This window comes from Anabrus simplex, chromosome 7, assembly GCF_040414725.1.
Source record: "Anabrus simplex isolate iqAnaSimp1 chromosome 7, ASM4041472v1, whole genome shotgun sequence".
Taxonomy (NCBI): Eukaryota; Metazoa; Arthropoda; class Insecta; order Orthoptera; family Tettigoniidae; genus Anabrus; species Anabrus simplex.
The window spans coordinates 270534159-270548479 of record NC_090271.1 but is presented as its reverse complement, the minus strand read 5'-3'; positions in this window follow the sequence as shown (position 1 = coordinate 270548479).

The following is a 14321-nucleotide window of genomic DNA, read 5'->3' as shown; positions in this document are numbered from 1 at the left end:
ATCGGAGGTAAGGCTTTTTGCGGATGATGTTATTCTCTATAGAGTGATAAATAAGTTACAAGATTGTGAGCAACTGCAACGTGACCTCGAAAATGTTGTGAGATGGACAGCGGGCAATGGTATGTTGATAAACGGGGTTAAAAGTCAGGTTGTGAGTTTCACAAATAGGAAAAGTCCTCTCAGTTTTAATTACTGCGTTGATGGGGTGAAAGTTCCTTTTGGGGATCATTGTAGGTATATGGGTGTTAATATACGTAAAGATCTTCATTGGGGTAATCACATAAACGAGATTGTAAATAAAGCGTACAGATCTCTGCACATGGTTATGAGGGTGTTTAGGGGTTGTAGTAAAGATGTAAAGGAGAGGGAATATAAGTATCTGGTAAGACCCCAACTAGAGAATGGTTCCAGTGTATGGGACCCTCACCAGGATTACCTGATTCAAGAACTGGAAAAAATCCAAAGAAAAGCAGCTCGATTTGTTCTGGGTGATTTCCGACAAAAGAGTAGCGTTACAAAAATGTTGCAATGTTTGGGTTGGGAAGAATTGAGAGAAAGAAGAAGAGCTGCTCGACTAAGTGGTATGTTCCGAGCTGTCAGCGGAGAGATGGCGTGGAATGACATTAGTAGACGAATACGTTTGTATGGCGTTTATAAAAGTAGGAAAGATCACGATTTGAAGATAAAGTTGGAATTCAAGAGGACAAACTGGGGCAAATATTCATTTATAGGAAGGGGAGTTAGGGATTGGAATAACTTACCAAGGGAGATGTTCAATAAATTTCCAATTTCTTTGAAATAATTCAGGAAAAGGCTAGGAAAGCAACAGATAGGGAATCTGCCACCTGGGCGACTGCCCTAAATGCAGATCAGTATTGATTGATTGATTGATTGATTGATTGATTGATTGATTGATTGATTGATTGATTGATTGATTGATTGATTGATTGATTGATTGAACGTATTTCTATGAAGTTAGCGTGAATTCTTAGGCATATTTATATATTTTTAACTTCAACACCTACTTGTAGAATCATATTAGATAGCATGAGTAGTGCGGCACAACGTCTCTCACTATATATTAGGATTCTGCCTGGTCTGGCTTCAATCCGCTTAAGACAACTTATGAGAGGAGAGAGGGGATCAATATTTCAGATTAAAAATTGATTTATGCTAGGTTTTTATATTATTTCTAGAAATATCAGGATACTATCTAACATACAGTATAAAGCTGTTTAATTTCCAAATTTAATCCCAGTTAATTACAAAATATTCGCAACAGCACACATATCACAACCAGGGAAATTTCAAGTCTACTTTAGGACTGTAACTTGAAAGCTATTCAAGCTGTCAAACGCACAACAATTAAAAACACAAATGAGAGTATGTTGAGGTCTATAAATGAAACGGTAATGATACCTATATTTCAATCAATACAGAATCTGGTAATGATAAAGGCCTACTTAATAAATGAAATAAATTCTAATGTTAGTATATTAGAACAAACCTGTAAGAAGCAGTTGTACGTTGAGGTTGAAAAATCCCGTGCAAAATACACTGGCGGAAAGAAATATTATAACACCTTAAAATAAGAAATAAAGAATATGAAAAGTTTGACAATATATTTTTCGAGGTATCATGTTTAATTGATTAAAGGTACAAAACTACAGGTTGATGCCCGTGCGAAAACAGCCATCAGAAATGTGCCATGCTGGTCCATTGATGACCTGTCTAATCGCCTGATTGTTGAATGCAGGCAGGCAAACCAACAAGCGTGCATTGTGTCGTGCAGATGCCGGATGTCAGCTTATGGGATGGGGTTCCATGCCTGTGGCACTTGGTCGGTCAATAGAGGGACGGTTAATGCCGGTTGTGGGTGACTCTGGAGTTGTCGTCCAGTAATGTCCCATACGTGCTCGATTGCGACAGATCAGGGGATCGAGCAGGTCAAGTCAACGTGTCAATACTCCGTAGAGCACATTGTGTTATAACAGCGCCTTGGAGGCTTACATTATCCTGTTTGAAAACACCGCCGGGAATGCTGTTCATGAATGGCAGCACAACAGGTCAAATCACTCGACGGACGTACTCATCTGCACTCAGGGTGCGTTGAATAACAACGACAGTGCTCCTGCTCTCATAGGAAATTCCAGGGGGGTCTCTTCCCGCATCCCGCTCAATTGTTTCTCTCCTTGGCCGCCTTCTGCGTGACGTCATGTGGTATGAGACAGCGCTCGCCCGTCCTGCTGACACGTATTACCACTACAGTCTAAAATGGTCATAACGTCTGAACCATTCATGCAAATAATATCCTGACAAGGTTTTTGTAATCCTTATGAAATACTGGAGGAGGTCAAATAATTTATTTTGATGAGGAACTCGAGGATAATATCGAAATATTTATTTAATTTTAAGGAGTTATATTTTTTGCCGCGGACTATAGCATAAAATCGCTTCTAGAGGGCTGCCGTTAGGAAATAGGTATGTGCCATCCCGGACTTTTTGTAGAGGTTTCTATGCTCTACAATTCGTACCCTTACACTTGGGGTCTATCGTTAACGGTTCACGCAGCGTAAGCCAAGAAAGCAAGTGACCGACCAAGCGACATTTTTGTCTCTACGTATTTACTGTATATCGGATCACGGATACATAATCATTTTATAGTGGTTCACTACGTGAACAGTGTTCGTGTTGTCAGTATCTGAAGTGGAACCACTGTACTGATTAAAATGCAGTCAACATATTATGGAAACGTGTGTGGCGCTATACATTTTCGACACGTAAAATAACTCATGTGGGACAAAATTACGACACCTCGAGTCTCAGAAAACCGTAAATGTTGTTAGTGAGACGTAACACAAGTAGCATTATTATTATTTTGCATATTATACACACAATAACGACAACAACCATCATAGCCAGTTAGTTTGCTACTGTGATGGCGTAACAATACTTCCTCGTCAGCAATGCTTGGTTGTTGAAACACTTTTTAATAAACTCTTGAATATCTCCATTATTACAACTCGTACGGTAAAAAGGTGTCTGATATAAATGACTGAATGAAAATCATATTTTCTATAATTATTGTTATGTGCTAATAGCCGGGCTGAGTAGCAACTCATATGGTAGAGCGCTGGCTTTCTTAGCCCAACTTGGCAGGTTCGATCCTGTCTCAGTCCGGTGGTGTAGGTGCTCAAATGCGTAGTTAGTGGGACGTAAAATCCAATAACATTAATATTATTATGTGCCAATAACTTATATTTCTGAATATATTTGGAAGCTCGTGAAATGATACAGTATCCGTGATCCGATATCCAGTAAATACGAAGAAAGAGACAAAAATGTCGTGCGAGGAGAGACCTGTTACTGGATCTCGGTTATTTCCAAAGGGGGCCTCACACATCCCAGTCATGAGTGTTTAAAAAATATAGCCCAGTTCGAAATTTCATTTTGTGTGTTTCACGGTAAGACTGTATCCAGATGCAAAAACGTACACAATGAAAACTCTGATTTATATTATTAAGTCAAAATTTCCAGTATTCCATGACAAAATAATTTGTCTCTGCGTAAGGACCAGGACATTTCTTATGATATGGCATTTTAATGCAAAGAGTAAGGAGCTAGCACTGAGAAAGTATGCCAATAAGAAGGCTAAGCTTTGGGCTGGTTCATCAAGTAATGAAGTCTCCCGACACGCACATTTTAACAATTTAATATAATTCCATAAAGATGTCGATATGATGTATATTTTCCTATGCTATTTGATATAAATATTTACTTCGTCAGGAAATAAATTATTTTCAGTTGCATGACAATATTTTATTTCTTATCGTATTATATGTCATGTATTTGATAGTTGATGTTCTACCTGCTCAGCATATGACGAAATTTAACGCATTTTCACGTTTCTAAATCTATTGGAAGTGCCGTTACTTATCGAATCCGACTAAACCAGACTATTATTTGATGAAAGATTGAGAAGATGTTTCACAGGCACGCAAACTCACAGACTTGCTGTACTGCGACTCTGTACCTTACTCGCTATCGTTCATATCGCGTGACGTCATAGCGCTCCAACCAATGGAAGCTTCAACCACCGGAGTAGCCTACCTTTTATTCTAGTTACCTTGAGGAAATTCCTCCCCAGATCAGAACTCCCGGTATAGGTCCAGTGTGTCGACGCCGCTGACAGGTGGAATGCAGGCGCTCACCATGCTTCCTTCTAGCCAATAAACGGCCATCACTGGCACCATGGCAGAACCGGCTTTCATCGGAAAACACAACGAAACTCCTCTCCATCCTCCAATGATCTCTCGCTTAAGAAGACTGAAGTCGCAGATGGCGGTGATTTGGATTATGTAGAATCCACGCCGCAGGGCATCTGGCTCGGAGTTGTCTTTCAAGTAACCGATTTCGAATACAGTAGTTCGTTGCATCACGGTAGTGCCTATTACCGCTCAAATTGCTGCTGCAAACGCAGTACGCTGCGCCACAGCCATACACCGAATACGGCGGTCCTCTCTCTTTGTAGTACATGCAAGCATAGAAATGGTGTCCCGACGTAAACAATCAACACTGTCCCACTCCCGTACAGAAAAGGAGGAGAGGGAGTGGAGGGGTAGTGTCGAAGGCCACTCCAGTAGCGAAAAGGATGGGAGGGAGTGAACTGGTAGTGCTGAAGGCACAGTGTGTGTATTGTTATACATCAACCACTGTGCCCATTTCGATCACAACAGTCTTGTAGCGGGCTGTTTACCTGCAGCAATGCGTTAAGCGTGAAGGTGGGGGTATACCATGCTTTGTTTATACCGGGACAGCATTTCTGTGCTCGCGTGTACCATGGGGACGTCCGGAGCCCGGTCTTCTTGCGAGCGTACATTCTCCTGACCACTGCTGCAAGCACGCATGCATAGTGGAGACATTCCTACCAAGTCGTTGTGCAATAGCTCGGGAGGAAAATCCATCTTCACGTAGCCCTATTATACGGCCTCGTTCAAGCGTAGTGACCTGTTGATACTGATCTCTTCGTCGTTGTAAAGGCATTCTTGGCTCACTCACAGTTACTCCATCCAGTCACACTGGTAACTAATGCTCTCGCACAGTACAGCCCGTATTTAAAGCAAACCTGATGTGCAACGTTATGGAGCCGCTGATGCGATTTGCGGAAAATTTGAATCAACGTCATCTTTCAGATATATAAACACGCCTACCAACGTTCGTCAGTCTAGCACAACCCCTTCTTGGTTATTTTCTTGATATAGGAGGATATTTTACTTCGTTTGCCTAGACGAAACGCCGGAAAATGAACTTGAACTCTGATCGTATAACTCAAGTATCAACATTTATAATAGAAAAATTAACATGATTATGTAGTGTGAGAAGAAATTTTAATATTTTGAATATAAAAATAACTCTTTCAGAACTCGGTGAGTGAAACGTTTTCTCTTACAAATGAGACAATGAGGAGTAAATATCTCATAGCACGAAACGATATAGCGTGAACTATGAATCGTAATCTATAGAGAAGAAATGAACGTGTGGAAATAAACTTATAATTGATTGATTGATTGATTGATTGATTGATTGATTGATTGATTGATTGATTGCTTGCTTGATTGATTGATTGATTGATTGATTGATTGATTGATTGATTGATTGATTGATTGATTGATTGATTGATTGATTGATTGATTGATTGATTGATTGATTGATTGATTGATTGATTGATTGATTGATTGATTGATTGATTGATCCGGGCAATATTAAGGCCTTCTCTTACATTTAGTGTAATATTTATACCAAGTTGTTCACGACATGCTTACATTATATCAACATAGTAACTGAAATCATGAAAATAACATTTATGTATACTAATGATATAATATGGTGTCTTAGCTACTTACCAATTTAAGATTGCTATTCATAACAAAATAGTAATTGGTCTCTTAGTATAAAAATAAGTGAAAATGAGTAAGTAATTAGTAACTGAGTTATTTGTATCTAACTAAACAAAAAAGTGTCAAAAATTAAATAATGCTAATTAAAATACAATTGAGTATGGATTTTACAGTTCTGCACGTAAGTTAAATATATCATTGTTAAATAGAAGTTAAAATAATTAACAAGCAATATAAAATAAGAAATTAATTTTTTAATAACTAAGTTGTTTATTGCAAAAGTAAAAGTACGGTATATAAATAAAGGAACACGAATTTAACAACAGCCACCGCATTACATTAAGAGGATATTTGATTAGTACGGTTTAATAATTGGTCATTCAACTACACAAAAATGTGATAGAAGAATCCAGTAAAATTTTCCTTTTGAAGTGCGAGAAGTTTGATTGTTTTTTCCATTGTTAAAGCATTGAAAAGCACATGTAGAAAGCTATTTTTCGTTCGTAACGAAATAAAGTTCACTGTGGTGTAGCTTGTATTCATTAATTAAAGTCGTATTTCAGCATAAATTCCTGTTCCTTCTTTATCACAGCTTTGCTGTTGAAAACTAAAGAGTGGGCACATCAACACAGGAACAATTGTAAACTTCCTCCTGCCATATAGTCTTGTGCGGCGGTGTTACGTCCTGCTTTGACTTATTGCCACAACGGCAAAAAAGGGTGAACCAAATGAAGAGATAAAAGTTCACTGTGTGCAATATATGGAACAGAATTCATCATTAAAATTAGACAACAGTCAAAATCCATCAAAGCTTCCTGCATATTGATTTGTGAACCTCTTCCAAGGATATGACCCCTAGTTCAAGTGGTGATCACTATTTTAAGAGAATGTACAACTGGGCAACCACACCTTCTTAGCATTAATCAGAAGATAAAAAGGAAGATGTTCAAACTTCGAGGAATGAAGGTGTCGGAGATAAAGTGAAACAAGTACATTGAGAGTATGGATATGGTTATCAAGCCAAGTAGTTTAATATCAAATTTGAACTCGTCCATAAAATGACAAGAAATAATATATTGTGTATTTCATTACTTTTTTAGTACTGGGTACAAGCTGTCAGTATCTTTATTCTTCAACTTGCTTTTTCCCTGGTATTAAAAACATAAGGTTTCCTTGTCCGTGTTCTTCATCCTACCTCTGCATCTACTACTTATCATAACACATGTCCTTCTTATACCATTGTACTAGAAATAACCATAATTATTACATTAAATTTAGCACAGAAGGTAACACTGCGTTGTTTTTGCACAACGTATTTCGGTTCCCATAAGTGTGGTGATTGATTTTGAATAAACCAGTACAGCTCTAAAAGGAGAAACCGATTATTTTCCCGCTTGAATATTAAGAAGGGATTTTTACCTAGTTTTAATTCCCTTTAAATCAGTCATCATCATCCCCAATATGAACAACCACATTATTAAAAAAAATGTGAGAAATAGTTCGGAGGAAATAATTCATCTTCATCCGTTCTCAAATGGTAGCAGCGAAAAACATTGAGAACCAGGAAATATGAATATTTATCTGTCAAATCACTTATATGAACATTGACATTACAACAGGCATCGGATTACTACACTTTCTATAACACGTGATATTCGATTTTCACTCCATTCACGCTTTGTAGAAAAGTAGAAGAGATTAATATTGTTATTTTTAATCAAAATGTCTTTCATGCTTAAATTATTTTGAAGTAGAAACTTTTGACTCTCAAATTTGTCATGTGTAATATCTCGCAACCAAATGGGTAAGTGCTTATAAACCATTTCCCAAGCTTAGGAGACCTTGTGATAGGTAAGACAAGAAAAATATCTCTTGAAAGTGTTTTAAAGCAGCACTGGCTCAGTTAGGGCTTTTGACGACGATGGGATTGGAAAAGACTGGGGAAGACTGGGGAAGACTGGGAAAGAAGCGACCGAGGTACAGTCCCAAACTTCACATGGTTTTGAAAATGGGAAACCGAAGAAAATCACCTACATGGCTGACAATTGTGGGGTTCGAACACGCCATCTCCAGAATTAAATTGCACAGCTTCGTGACACGAACCGTGCAGAGCTAACTTTCTTGGTCAGAAGAATATCTACATACGGAATTGTTTAATTGCATTCCCTGACATGTGTAGTTCCTTTTCAATCATTACGCTTCCTGCTTCTTCAAAAGACCACGCATTTCACTTTGTCCTAGAAGGTTACTTTCATCAAATTTATTTTTCGACCAATTAAGAGGTTACTCCAGATGAGTGCGACAGGCTTCGGCAGCCGGCACAATTTGTATCCTCGCCGCTAGATGGGAGCTTCACTCATTCCATTCCTGACCCGGACAGATGACTGGAAACAGGCTGTGGATATTCATAAGAGTTTCCTGAATACCAGTGAGGGGGAGGGGGGTATAAAGTAGTAAGTGGAGGGGATTATGGAACACACCGGCTGACGGACAGGTTTCCTGAAACTGCGTCAATGAAAAATTGATGCAACACGACAATACTCTCTGCTGCCATGTCGGCTCCGAGAACAGGCAAGGCCGTAAAATGCGCGAGAAGTGGTCGAGAGAGGACAACTGATGGATCTCACCCCCGCTGTTAATTTTGCAACACAGGCCGCTTTGCATGCGTGAAAACTTTAACAGGGTAATGTTTTCTATTGCCACCTCGCGTTAACGCGCAAATCGCCTCACACCTTTGGCGTTGGGTCACCACACATCAACATGTTTATAGTGTAAAACGTCGCCTCTGCACATTCTTTATAGTCACTGAATGAAAAGTCGTTATTGAGACAGCCTTCCTAAGTTCAGCTTTCTTTCTTCAAGCAGCGGAATAACAGTGATCTCTCAAATACATGCAGATCTGACTTTTATGGATCGGAATGAAGAACAATTTACTTCTACATAATTTGACTGATGTAAATTAAAGCACCGTACCACAGTACTTTAAACTGATATAGGTATGCAGTGTGAAAGAGACTGCCATAATTGTCATTGCATTATGTTTGCTTTAAATCAAGTTCTTTTCTCGATAATCCTCCATTTCGGATAGGTACTTTTTTTCTTTTTTGTTAAGAAGAAAGTAATATTGTCAGTGTCGACTGTGTAAACATAACTTCCAAGCTATTCATTCTGTTGTATCACTAATCATAACACATATAAGAACACAAGGAATATCAGTCTTATCGTGAGTGCTCTTAATAAGATTTTACAATTCATGACTTATAAGATCACAGGATATTACCCAACCATTACACTGGCATACTGAAGGAACATGGTGTGAATAGCTTGCGCCACAGACTAAACTCCAAAGATTTGTCTTACCTGTATAAAATAATTAATCATAAAATTGACTAGCTTCTCAGCGGCTTAGCTTGCGTGGATTTTGTAATTTGATAAAAGTAATCGTTCCTCGGTACTGCACTAAGACATTATCTAAAATACAAAAACTCACAGAAAAATTCAGTTTCGTTTACTCCAGAACCCCTTTGTAAACCACGTTTGTGGTATTGCCTTTTGGAGTTAAGGTGACCAGGTTAATGGAAGAGCTAACTCTGGAACATGTGACATAGAACTGTACATGGGAGAAACAGTCCTCTCTCAAGTCGAGAAAAAATGTGTTTATTTTTAAAGGAGATTCCAAATACCAATTTTCGCGTAGACTATGTATCATTTCCAATTACGGATACCAATTTCTCCAGTTTTTGAGATGTAAGTTTCCTCATAAACAGAATTCAACTCTTTCTTCAATTTTTATCAAACCTCTACCCCCTCTTTAATTCGATTTTCCATAAACATCTGTGCTTCTTTAATTTTAACGGATATTCAATATACCAATGTTCACGTCTGTAACATAATTATTTTAATAAAAATATTCAACTAATTTTTAACTTATAAGAAAAAATACATATTCCTTTATTTTTCAAGGAGATTCCAAATAACAATCTTCGGGTCTGTAACATCTTCAGTTTTCGAGATGTAAATATCCTTATAAACTGAATTCAACTCTTTCACTTTCTCCAACTCCCTCCCCAAGTCGATTTTCTGTAAACAAAAATTGCGTGTTTCTTTACTTTTATAGAATTTTCCAAATAGCAGTCTTCACGTCTGTAACATGCTAAATTTCTGAGACATACTCTAGAAATACTCATTTTTAATATTCGTATGTTTTTTCAATTCTATTCAACTCCTGAGATGAATTTTCCAAAAAAAATGTGTTTATTTTAAATGAAGATACGAAATATAAATTCTCACATCTGTAACATCCTCAATTTTTCAGATATAAGTATCCTCATAAAAGGAATTCAATTCCTTCTTCACTTCTTTCCACCCCACCCCCTTAAGTCGTCTTTCCGAAAAATGTCTGTCACTTTTAAAGGATATTACGGATGCCAGTTTTCACGTCTGTAACTTCTGTAGTTTTTGAGATGTAAGGTTCCTCATAAACAAAATTCAACTCTCTCTTCACTTATTTTCACCCCTCCTTCCCCCTCTTTAAGCGATTTGCTGTAAGCAGAAAATAAGAGGTTCTTTGTTTTTAAAGGATATTCCATATGCCAATGTATTATATATTACTTTTGTCATGTAGTATAGTACTTTTCGACAGGACCAATACCCATTTCATCCCCATCCCCAGCGAGAAAAACGTATGTGCTCCAAGTTTGCTTGAGAGCTATGCTTGAGCATACATGCATAAATCCATAACCTTGGTCATATTGAACATTCCGACTGGGTATGAACTATGACTTAAACGGGGTTCAGATTGTCAGAGTTCCTCTCGAGGACCTTAAAAACTATAGATTCTACATTAATATCCGGGTGCTAGGGGTGCCTTTCCCCACAGTCTTTTTTATTTCAGATATTAAGTCATATGTGTACCAAGTTTGGTTGAGAGCTATGCTGGAACATACATACTTTCATCCATAATCTCCATCATTTTTGGACATATTCTTTTCCACGCCTTCTCACTGCCGTGCCAATGGGGCTGATATTGGACATAAATTATGTATGGAGTGTGACTATTCACATCAGCGGCCCCACAAACTATGGATTTTACATTAATCTAGGTCGGTTGGTACTATTTTTATACTTCACTGCCTTTCCATCTCCGCCCTAAATAGTCCTATGAGTGTTTGCACAACAGTATAATATTTTTCCAGATAGTAAGTCGTATGTGTATCAATTTTGGTTGGCAGCTATGCGCAAACGTACATGCATAATCTCGCTGGTGTAGAATCCTGGAGCTCACGTTGACATGGTTACGGCAGTTCATTTATTTATCCGATTCCTAGAGCAGGGGTAGTTTGGGGCAAATATCTCCATAACGGTTGGTCATATGGCCTTGAAGCATGGTTTTAGGGCCCGCAGGGCTTACCGACTTATGTTCCTTGCGTCAAGGGGCTTAAAATGACCTTTGACTCGTCCTTGTACAACCAATTCGATATTTTGCCTATATTAGCCTATGATTTTTTTCTCTCCCACCGTCCCCTCCCCGAATTGTTTTGAAAATAAAATACAGCCCATATCCCTCAGGGATAATGCTTATTTACATTAGTATAATAAGTATAAAAATAGGTCCAGTACTTCCTGAGATTAGCCATTACATACAAACATTTCTATAATTTGTACAATATTTGTATAGATGGTTCACATATGTTGAAATCAGTCAATTTCTATGCACCACAGAGACTAAGTCGTCTTAAAAATATCTCCTTTCTATCAAAACCTAAGACTGACATCGATAATAAATCCCCAATTAACAGAGCAATGAGACTTTACAATAACATTCATCCCTACGTTGATATTTTTAGTATGACAGACGTTACATTCACTTCGTCATTTAACTCTGTACTTCTGAACATAGGATAATTTAATGGAATATGAATAAACTGAAAAAAGGAAAACTAATATCAATGTTGTAAACTATATTTTAAAATTTACTAGATTCCAAGTGAACGCCCTGTTATAATGATTGTTTTAAGTAATATACTAAATCTTAATTAGTACTATTTAGTAATGTAATGTAATATTAGTTATATTATCCCTCATATATGTTTTAATGTGACTTGTGTGCTATTGGAAGTAATTTTAAGATTATTCTAGCTATACATAGCTTTTATTAGTATTTTAACATCGAAGAAACAATTATAACGTATTGCTTATTTTAATGTTCACAATAAATAAATAAATACATAAATAAATAAATAAATAAATAAATAAATAAATAAATAAATAAATAAATAAATAAATAAATAAATAAATAAATAAATAAATAAATAAATAAATAATAAATAAATAAATAAATAAATAAATAAATAAATAAATTAGGTGCATGTTTATTTGTGTTTGTTTTACAGGTATATTATAGTGTTAAACTTTTTATAATTAGTGAATTGATAGACTGGAGACCTTAAGATTTGTATTGTACATGTACTTATGTCCGGGTTTCGTGGACGACAACTGTTGCAACCCTCTGCCACCTAAAAGGAAGGTTTCTTTCATTGTTTTCGTATTGTTGCCAGTTTCACATAGCACAAGAGACAAAATGACAATTTTATTTCTTCCGTTCCAAATGTGCAAAATCCCTTAGAACAGCAAGAATATAAATTCACATAATGATGTAAGAATGTTGATACGGTACGTAAATTTTAATAAAGTGAAACAAATAAAACAGAGAGTCGAAAATTGACATGAAATAAAAGGAAAATATGATTAAGACCATTATAAATGATGATGTCCACTAAAAATGTCTATACTGTAGTGTTATCTGCAGAAAGTGGTATATTAATAACTGGGGTGGGAGAGCCACATTAAAATGGGAATCAATCAGAATTCGAAAATGAAAGACAGTGTTGGGAGGGGGTTCTTGGACGAACTCATGAGACCGTGCGTGTCTATAAAGACAAGTGCATGTAGCCAGGCAAAGAAGAGATGCGAGTAAAAAGATCCATAAATAACCTGAGTGAACGAACTATGGGAAAAGCAGTGATGATGATGATGATGATGATGATGATGATGATGATGATGATGATGATGATGATAATCTGGTCACCTTTTCTGTAATATAAAGCGTCATGCTGACGGTGAGATGGCGGCCCCGGTGTAGAAATCCAAGAATAACGGCTGAGAGGATTCGTCATGCTGACCACACGGCACTCATAATCTGCAGGCCCTCCGGCTGAACAGTGGTCACTTGGTCACTTCCGTGCTGTTTTCGCCATGGAGTTTGGTTCGGTTTGTACATCATATTGTTACAGTTTTCCAAATAATAATTCTCTATGTGATGCCAGGGCTAGTCTACATTTTATGACCTTAATTTTGTCCTCTGGCATGGGGATATACATGATTAAAGCCATAAGAAAAACTAATTTACGATTTGCTGTGTGATTCCTTGACTCAATGTGTAAATAAGTGGAGAATTCATCATATGTGTTTGATCTCAAGAAATGTAAGGGCAAGAAATTGTAGGCCTTGCATAAGCTGAAGAGAAAAATATCCTGTTGATATAAAGTACCATCTGTAGAAGCACATTGTGGAAGAGAAAGGTAAACAAGGCTACGATGAAGGATATTTGAAAGAGCCTACATACTGAAGAAAACCGAAGAGGAGGTGGTAACATTTAAACACACTTTCTTATAAATTATTGATATCGTCAATAATCATGTTATAAAGTAAGTTTAACCATTCTTAGTCAACGTGCGCGAGGGAGAGGGAGGGAGTGATTGCAATAACGATGAACATATTTTTATCGAACACTATATGATATATAACTCGTAATGAGCCCTTAGTTTTTTCGTTCAATCTTACTAGGTCCGAAACTCAAGTTATCACTATGAAGAGCAATTAATACTGAAAATATACTTCAAATTAACTCATCTGTATAAAAAATGTTGTAGGGGTCCGCTGTCTGTAATTTCGTTTGTTTTGCATATTTTCATATATTTATCCGTTTTCGGTCAACTCAAGACCGATTGGTGGTTTTAATTTTTTTGTCTGTTTATTTGGTCCACCATCACGGCGAAACGGCTGAATAGATCTCGACTAATCGTCATATTTAGCGTATTCTAACTCAATATAACCCATAAATATAGGATATACCAGAAAATGGATCTACAATTTTGGTCTTATGACTTTTTATCGTATCTCTACCTCTTATACGTTCAGTAGAGCTGTATTTCTCGATTTCAAGGTAATCTTGTAGCTTTTACACATATATGTTATCGTTTAACTCAATTGTAGGAAAGATAGAATCATAACATTAGGCACGCACATTGACATAATCATTGGCCATATGTTAGCCAAATTGTATGATTCCAGCTGTCACATGAGTATAAAAAAAGTAGTATTTGAAAAGTGTACCAAATTTCATCCCATTCAATGATTTTAACT